The sequence below is a fragment of the Theropithecus gelada genome, chromosome 13 (assembly GCF_003255815.1).
Source record: "Theropithecus gelada isolate Dixy chromosome 13, Tgel_1.0, whole genome shotgun sequence".
Classification (NCBI taxonomy): domain Eukaryota; kingdom Metazoa; phylum Chordata; class Mammalia; order Primates; family Cercopithecidae; genus Theropithecus; species Theropithecus gelada.
In genome coordinates this window covers 62,855,320-62,865,082 of record NC_037681.1, presented here as the reverse complement: position 1 = coordinate 62,865,082, position 9,763 = coordinate 62,855,320, and positions in this window count along the sequence as shown.

Here is a 9,763-nt window from a genome sequence, read left to right as displayed (position 1 = left end):
GCAAAACTTCATCTCAAAAAAAAAAAAAAGTAGTGTAATATATACACTCAACAAACATATGTCAGTGCTCAAACTGTGCAAGACATCATGCTAAACTTGAAGACATGCAAAGATGAAGACCAAAATAACACCTGCTGTTAAGGCAAGGACTGTCCACTAGGGGAGATAGACATGCACACACATTATCATTACCCAAAGTGGGTGGAAATGTGGAGGATTATTTTAATTGTTATAATCTCTAGGGGCCATCCCTGGCATTTGACCAGAGGAGAACTGTCCTGGTGTCACAAAGCGGGGCAGTGTGATCAGAGTCAGGACCGACCCAGATGTACAAACCCTCAGCCATAATTCCCTTGAACTTTAACTCCATAGAGGAGAGTGCTGGAGGCTGGCCTGGCGCCTCTTCTTCTCTACTTCACCCCTTACACCTGGAAGGCAAGAAGACCCACAGCAAGAATGGGAGGCAGGCTTCTGTCAGAGGAAGAAAAGTGATCTGATAGAGGCCTTCCCCACTCCCTAACTCCCAATCACTGCCTGATGAGGCAGAGTCAGCGCCAGAGTCTTCAACATGGTCTCCAAGACCCTCCCCGAGTGGCCCAGGCTGTGGACACCAAGGATCAAGGAGCCCATCTCTCCTGGATCCTTTCCACCATCCTTGCTGACTTTCCTTCATGGGAGACCAGAATATGCTGCCCCCAAATATGAAGGATTGATGAGCTGAAGATAAGAAGCAGCAGATGCAGGAAAGCTCTCTGCCCTTCCTGTATTTGCCTAAAAGCATGACACAGATTTACAGGGACAAAAGGTATCCTGGCCCCGTCTTCTTCTTCTTTTTTTTTTTTTTTTTTTTTTGTTTGTTTTTTGAGACCAAATTTCGCTCTTGTTGCCCATGCTGGAGTGCAATTGTGCAATCTCGGCTCACTGCAACCTCCGCCTCCTGGGTTCAAGCGATTCTCCTGCCTCAGCCTCCTGAGTAGCTGGGATTACAGGCACCTGCCACCACGCCCGACTAATTTTTGTATATTTAGTAGAAACGGGGTTTCACCATGTTGACCAGGCTGGTCTTGAGCATCTGACCTCAGGTGATCCACCCGCCTAGGCCTCCCAAAGTGCTGGGATTACAGGCGTGAGCCACCACGTCCGGCCCCTGGCTCCCTCTTCTACTAGGGAGGACAAAGGTTAACCACTGAAGACAACTGTAGACCCTTATCGGCATGGAGATGGTACCAGAAGAATCTAGATTAATGAGCCTTGGTAACTTGCCTTTATCTACATATATTTGCTGCCCCCCAAAGTGCTCCCCCTAGAGACCCAAAGTCCTTTTCCCTTGTCTTGTCACTTATCTGAAAATGTACTGTTCTTTGTTGAGAATAAGCTGGAATTCAAGGCTGCTTCCTTGAGAACTAATCATTGCCCGGGTGTCTCCCATGCATATGTGAACTATACATGTTAATAAGCTTCTGTTCATTTTTCTCTTGTGAATCTGTGTTTTGTTACAGGGGTCTGATGGGGGTTATTCTTTCCTGACACCTTGAAACCCTCCTGCATTTTGCTGACACTGTGACTTCCTGCATCACGTTCTCATGTCACCTTCTTTCTTCTGCTGAAATCTTAGGCATCATAGTCCAGCTCAGATGCTTCTGCCTCCCTCTTTCCACAGTCCCTGCCTTTGGAAGGGCTCCCTCTGCTGCTCCCAGTGCTTGGCTCGGCCTGCTGTCACAGCAGGTTGGTAGTGGCCTCCCATCAGTCTCTGAGGCTGTGTGTTCCTTGAGGGTAAGAACTTGGTCTTCCATCAGCATCTCAAAGGCAGCGCTGGCAACATTCATTTTGGCATCTTTAGGGCCAGCCTCAGCCTTGCACATCCTCAGTGATGATAAATTTTGTATTTCTTCACTGGGATTGCATTTCTCTCTGTCACTGTTTGACGCTTAGTAACTGGCCAACAAATCTTTGTTGAATTGATTTGAGGAAGGCATGAAGTAAGACTAGCACTGGGGAGAGGCACTTGTTCCCCAATTATTTACAAGAAATAGCAGAAGCCTGAGGTTTTAAATGACAACTGGCAGCCCAGCTGATGGCCTGTGTGTCCCAGCTTCCTTGCAGCAGCAACAGCCTTGCTGATGACCACACTCCAGAAACTGGCAAGGCTGGCACCTTGCAGAGCTGGGGGAAGGCAGGTGGGCAGGAGAGGGAAAAGGAGGCTGGGAGAGGCACCCAGCTGCTGTATATTTGGAAGGGAAGCGAGCATTTCAGCTTGAATGTTACAGTGTACTTCTCTTCCAACATTTCCTCTCACAAAGCCAGTAACAGAATCATTAATGATGTTTTTTAAATGTAGACAGTCCATTCACCTGAGCAATTGTGAAGCTTAATGACCAGTAAGCTGATGGCTTAGGAGGCTGCTCTATTAACTTTATTTTTGCAAAATGAAAGAAAACTGCCCTAAAGAACTAGGTGGTTTTTAGAGAACTGCACAGTAAATTCAATCACATCAGCACTGGAGATCCAATGGACTCCCAGTTAAAGTAAACCCACACAGCTGCTCCAGTCTGGAGAGCTAAAAGTTGTTGTTCATATATTCAAGCACTAAGAAGTGCTGCAGTGTGCATTGTGCCAAATTCTCAGGCCTTTGCCCTTCACTGGGGCTGTCCCCAGAGAGTCCCTGAGGAGGAAAGGGACTAGGAGGATGGCTTACTGACCTGCAGTGGAACACTGTGTGTGGTCCTTACACCCAGTATCAGGCCTGCAAACACTTGGGTGGCTTTTCCATCAGTGTGGAAGCATTGTCCATTCATAGCCCTAAGACCCCTTAGACCACCAGCATAGCCAGTCGGGGATTCTGGGTTTATGAAACCAAAGGAAGCTAACCAAGGATGAGTGGTTTCAGGCTCTATTTTTCTGACTGATTGGCTCCATACTGGTGGTAGAGGAGTTTTAGGCCACCAGGAACTGATTTATGTCACCAAGAGGTGACCAGAGACCAAGGGAAGAAGGAGCTTGAGGCTGGGCAGGGAACCTGGGATGTGATTTCTAGTCTTCCTTCTCTAAGGACAGACACAGTCACATGCTCATCAAAGTTGGCCTTAAAACACCACCACTTGATATCTGGGCCACACTGACCTCTTCCCCTAGCAAAGCATGCCATGTGCTGCAGCTGCTTACCTCAAAGCTGTTGAAAAAAGTTATTTGTCCTAAAATAAAAATCTTTTTTTTTTTAAAGACTGCAGTGTGTCCCACCACCCAGGGTGTATGTCATGGAACAAATACATTGTTTGGGTCTGTTTCAGGCCATTTACTTAATGGCTCTGGTTCTTGGAAACTGCTGCGGACAAGAGTTCCCCCCCTACATAAACATATTCATCTGGCTGAAACATGTGTTACTGTTTTCTGAGTAATGGTCATTTAAAGTAATGTGTGTGTTTTGCCCCTTCTGATCATTGTGAATATTTAGGCCCTTTGGGAAAATGGTAACAGCCCCAAGAAGCTCAAAGAACTGCAGAATTTCCTTTTCCTCTTAATCAGATTGGGTATTATAATCATTTTGCACAAGTTGAAGACTGGTACCAGGCCGTCACTGCTGAGAAGATAATTAGGAGATAATGTCAGTGGCAGAGAAAGTTGTCAGAGCAGAGTGGTCTCCCGCCGTTCTCAGAGTGCTCAGAGTGGATGTGGGAAGGGTGTGGGGAGTGAATTCTTTTTTTTTTTTTTTGTTTTTTGTTTTTTGTTTTTTGTTTTTTTTTTTGAGACGGAGTCTCTCTCTGTCGCCCGGGCTGGAGTGCAGTGGCCGGATCTCAGCTCACTGCAAGCTCCGCCTCCCGGGTTCCCGCCATTCTCCTGCCTCAGCCTCCCGAGTAGCTGGGACTACAGGCGCCCGCCACCTCGCCCGGCTAATTTTTTTTTTTTTATTTTTTAGTAGAGACGGGGTTTCACCCTGTTAGCCAGGATGGTCTCGATCTCCTGACCTCGTGATCCGCCCGTCTCGGCCTCCCAAAGTGCTGGGATTACAGGCTTGAGCCACCGCGCCCGGCCGAGTGAATTCTTTAGTGGAGATGAATGTGGAGAAGAGCCAGCTATTCTTTAGCCGCTAAGGAGATGATCATCTTGCAGCCATATTCTGCCAACAGTGTATCCTACCTAATACCCATCTCGCTCTGCCTCCAACTTCCTTATCTAGAGATCAGGTGGAGTGCTACTTATTATTATAAGCACAGCTAAGATAAGGAGGCAGCTCACTGCATTTAATTCGCTGAGGTGGCAATCAATTTTGTGCCAAAGCTTAATTTCCAGTTGGTTAATATTTTGCACTTGGGCAGGGCGCGGTGGCTCACGCCTGTAATCCTAGCACTTTCGGAGGCCAAGGCGGGTGGATCACGAGGTCAAGAGATCAAGACCATCCTGGCCAACATGGTGAAACTCTGCCTCTATAAAAAATACAAAAAAATTAGCTGGGCGTGGTGGCGCACAGCAATAGTCCCAGCTACTCGGGAGGCTGAGTCAGGAGAATTGCTGGAACCTGGGAGGCGGAGGTTGCAGTGAGCCGAGATCGGGCCACTGTACTCCAGCCTGGCAACAGAGCAAGACTCTGTCTAAAAAAAAAAAAAAGAAAATAATTTCACTTGGTGCTCATCCCCTGAAAATGGAATGCCAACTGTTGTTGCAAGACAGATTGTACAGTTGAAGGGCAGAATGGTGGGCAGTCAGGGAACAGCTGGCAGGGGACCCCAGGCCTGAGGTCCGGCCCACCTTAGTGGGCTGGCCTCCCTCCACTCTGCCCCTGCTGCATTAGGGACATATGCGTGACAGGGCCCAGTGTCTGCAAGGCAGGCCTTGTGATGAGATTCTAGATTCAAATTTAGATTTTCCAAAGTAAACAAAAATCCACTGTATGTGGTAAGCTAGCAGAGCATTCCGGACTGTGAGTGTGTGTGTGTGTGTGTGTGTGTGTGTGATGCTTATTTATGGAAACACTGTGTTCCTGAAGGTTTTTGATGGAATGAGATGCCATGTGCTTCCAACTTTGTCAGTTCACCACTGGTCAGCCAGCTGGCTATGGGCTGTGGCCCCAGTGTTTCTCATGGGTGGGAATTCTCTGCTCCCTCTTCCCTTTTCTCTCTGTTTCCTCCTCACCTCTTACTTGTTCCATTTCTGGGCTGACCAGATAGCATCGCAGGCATCATGCATTTTATTCCTTTGGGGGAAAATAATTCACATGTAATCTCTGATTGGCACTTAGCACAGTGCCTGCCTTAGCAAGAATCTGTGGGATAAATGAGTGAAGAGAAATTTTCCATATTCTTTCTCTTTCGCATCAAGAAACTAGACAGGTGACTCCAATGCCTCTGAGTAGCAGTCTTTCTGGTTTAATCCACCAACCCATATCCTCCCCAACTGAGATGTCTTGGGAGGACTGCTATTCTGGATTTGCACCTGGGAGCAGCCCTAGGGATGGCTGGCAGGGACCAGCGATCTTGTCATCATGGACCCCAAGGTGAAGCCTGGTAGCCCACTTGAGCTCTTCACACTCAGAAGGGTCTTGTCACCTATGACAGCTTTCTATGGCCCTTTCTCCCTTCGTGATCCCAACTCAAGAACCAAAGAATGAAGGCAGATATGGGATACACGTGGTCTGAAAACAGCCAAAGAACACAAAATTCATTGAAACAAGAACATAAAGGGAAACAAAAGTTCATCCTAACAGAATGAAATTGATGAATTTATAATAAGGGAGATTTATTTTCTTTTTTTTTTTTTTTTTTTGAGGCGGAGTCTCGCTCTGTCGCCCAGGCTGGAGTGCAGTGGCGCGATCTCGGCTCACTGCAAGCTCCGCCTCCCGGGTTCCCGCCATTCTCCTGCCTCAGCCTCCCAAGTAGCTGGGACTACAGGCGCCGCCACCACGCCCGGCTAATTTTTTTGTATTTTTAGTAGAGACGGGGTTTCATTGTGTTAGCCAGGATGGTCTCGATCTCCTCACCTCGTGATCCGCCGGTCTCGGCCTCCCAAAGTGCTGGGATTACAGGCTTGAGCCACCGCGCCCGGCCGAGATTTATTTTCTTTTGAGAGGAGACCATTAATGATCAGAGATGGACCCTGATGTATTGTGACTGGAAACTGATAACTGGTTAAAGATAATGACAAGCAGACGGGCATGGTGGCTCACACCTGTAATCCCAGCACTTTGGGAGGCCGAAGCAGTCGGATTACCTGAGGTCAGGAGCTCAAGACCAGCCTGGCCAACATGGTGAAACCCCATCTCTAATAAAAATACAAAAAATTAGCTGGGTGTGGTGACACACGCCTATAAACCCAGCTACTCAGGAGGCTGAGGCAGGAGAGTTGCTTGAGCCTCGGAGACAGAGGTTGCAGGGAGCCGAGATCGTGCCACTGCACTCCAGCCTGGTCGACAGAGCAAGAGTCTGTCTCAAAAAACAAAAAACAAAACAAAACAAAAAGATCATGACAAGGAAAGGGGTGGGGAAAGAGGATAATTTTAGTGAACCCAAATCAGAAATGCCAATGGGTGTTTTCTGGACATGTATCAGATTAGGAGAGTCAAGGTGGCAGCTGTACTGGAGGCTGAAAAGCAATCTTTCTTGAGAAGCCCAGTCACAGCACTGGACTTTGAATGGTGAGGCATGAATATTTCCTAAAATTATCTATATATTTTTTTACAAAACGGAAGTATTGTTTTTTGCAAAATTTAAAAATGTTACAAAATAAGGTTAAGGTATACATCATTGCAATTCACCTCCTAGTAATAACTATGTTGAGCAGATAATGTTGGTATCCCACCATATCCCCGTGGCTCCCCACTCCAGTCACCTGTAAACAGGTCTGCTCCCTCACTGAGCTTCCTGGGATCGTCTCTCAAAATGCTTACACCCAAATCCTTGCCTTGAGGTGTGCTACTCTCATAACCACCTCCTAAATGTACCCTGTCTGCACCTAGGACCCAGGGAGGGGTCACAGTTTGGGGTGCTCCTCTCCTTCTGCCTCATTCTTTTCTCTCCTACCTCCACCTCTCTGATCATGGTGTTCCATTTGCTGCTCAGCTGTCTGGTCCTGACCCCATCTGTCTTCCCAAGTCCACATTCCCAACCAATACACTCTCTCTTGTTCACTTCCATAATATAAATATATGGTTAGAGGCACACCCTAATCTGCAATTTAATATTAATTCAATCATCATTGGCTCAGGAGCCTACTGTGTGTCAAGCACAGGGCAGACTGAGATAAATGAGTCAGGAGACAGAGACAGAGGGATGTAAAATAGTCACAATAGAATATGCCAAGTGCTATTATACAGATAGAGGAAGAAAGTTGGTGTTGGAGTTTAGAACTCAGAATGCTTTTTGTAATAGAAGCAATATAATGTATGAAGGTTACCAGGCAGGTGTGGTAGGCTGAATAATGGTCCCCTAAAGATGTCTGTGTCCTAATCTTCAGAACCTGTGAATAGACTTTACATGGTAAAAGGGACTTTGGACTGGGCGTGGTGGCTCACACCTATAATCCCAACACTTTGGGAGGCACAGGTGGGCGGATCACTTGAGGTCAGGAGTTCGCGACCAGCCTGGCCAACATGGCAAAATCCCATCTCTACTAAAATACATAATTTTAGCTGGGCATGGTGGTGCGCACCTGTAATCCCAGCTACTCGGAAGGCTGAGGCAGGAGAATGGCTTGAACCCAGGAGGCGAAGGTTACAGTGAGCCGAGATCGTGCCACTGCACTCTAGCCTGGGTGACAGAGCAAGACTACACCTCAAAATCATAATAATAATAAAATAAATAAATAAATAAATAAATAAATAAATAAATAAATAAAAGGGACTTTGCAGGTGCGATTAAGGATCATGAGATGGGGACAGTCTCCTGGATTACCTGGGTGGGCTCAATATAATCACAGGGGCCCTCATGAGAGGGAGGTAGAAGTGTCAGAGTCAGAGAGAGACAGAGAAAGATTTGAAGATGCAACACTGCTTTGAAGTTTTGAAGATGGAAGAAGGAGCCATAAGCCAAGGAATGAAGGCATCCTCTAAAATCTGGAAAAGACAAGGAAACAGGTTCTCCCCTGGAGCCTCCAGAAAGAACTAGCCATGCCTTCATCTTGACTTTAGTCCAGTGAAACTGATTTGGGACTTCTGGCCTCCAGAACTATAAGAGAGTAGGTCGGTACTGTTTCAAGTCACTATATTTGTGGTAATCTGTTACAGCAGCAATAAAGAAGTAATACAGCAGATTAATAAAAAACCTAAAGTAGCTGGTAGCTAGGGCTACCAGATAAAATATAGCACACCCAGTTAAATTCGAATTCAGATAATGAATACTTTTAAAATAATTTATTTAGTATAAGTATATCCCATCTAATACTGCTATCCTTGTTTATCTGATTTCAATTTCTTATTTTTTTTAGAGATGAGTGGGAAGGGGTCTCACTATGTTACCCAGGCTGGCCTCATACTCCCCGGCTCGAGCAATCCCCCCACCTCAGCCTCCCGAGTCGCTGGGACTGCAGGTATGTGTCACTATGCCTGACTCTGAACTTCAAATTTAACAGAGTATCCCGTATTACTGTTTGCTAAGTCTGGCAACTCTACCATAGGTGACTTGAGCAGTGGTCCCATCAAGGGTAGGTGTGAGTCTCTAGGCCTCCTGAGACCCTCCCTCGGGTTCCCAGTGTCTTGGAAAACTAAGCCTTTCTGATCTCAGCTACCTCAAGCATCCCTGCTGTTTCTTTCTTTCCTTTTTTTTTTTTTGAGACGGAGTTTCACTTGGTCATCAGGCTGGAGTGCAATGGTGCGATCTTGGCTCACTGAACCCTCCGCCTCCTGGGTTCAAGCGATTCTCCTGCATCAGCCTCCCGAGTAGTTGGGACTACAGGTGTGCACCACCACACCCAGCTAATTTTTGTATTTTTAGTAGAGATGGGGTTTCACTATGTTGGCTAGGATGGTCTCGATCTGTTGACTTCATGATCTGCCCGCCTCGGCTTCCCAAAGTATTGGGATTACAGGAATGAGCCACCGCGCCTGGCCGTGTCCCTGCCCTTTAAAGTCCAGCCACAGTGTGGCCTTGAGAGTGAAGGAGAGGGGATCTGGACAGTGAGGCAGGCCCCCTGGAGGTGCAGCTGTGGCTAATAGGGGTCTATTCTAGGTCAGTCTGGGGCACAGGCCTGTATGATGAGGCTCTGCAGAGCACTGTAATGAGATTGGCATGTTGGCCAAATACATAATACATTGTGGGGAAGCCAGCAACACTCTCAGGAGAAGTTGCCATAATCATTTTAGTGATTCCAGAAATGCAAATTAAAACAACAATAAAATATGACTTTTTTGCTTATCAGATTAGCTAAAATTTAAAAGATAATAATGGCAGCTGACTTTGTGAGGCGACTACTATATTCTGGGCACTGTGGTAACATCTTTGAGATGTATCCTCCTTCTTTTTTTTTTTTTATTATTTTTTCTTTCAGTTCTATGGTACATGTGCACAACGTGCAGGTTTGTTACATATATATACATGTGCCACGTTGGTGTGCTGCACCCGTTAACTCGTCATTTACATTAGGTATATCTCCTAATGCTATCCCTCCCCCCTCAAACTACCCCCAGTAGGCCCCTGTGTGTAATGTTCCCCACTCTGCATCCATGTGTTCTCATTGTTCAATTCCCACCTATGAGTGAGAACATGCAGTGTCTGGTTTTCTGTCCTTGCAATAATTTGCTTAGAATGATGGTTTCCAGCTTCATCCATGTCCCTATAAA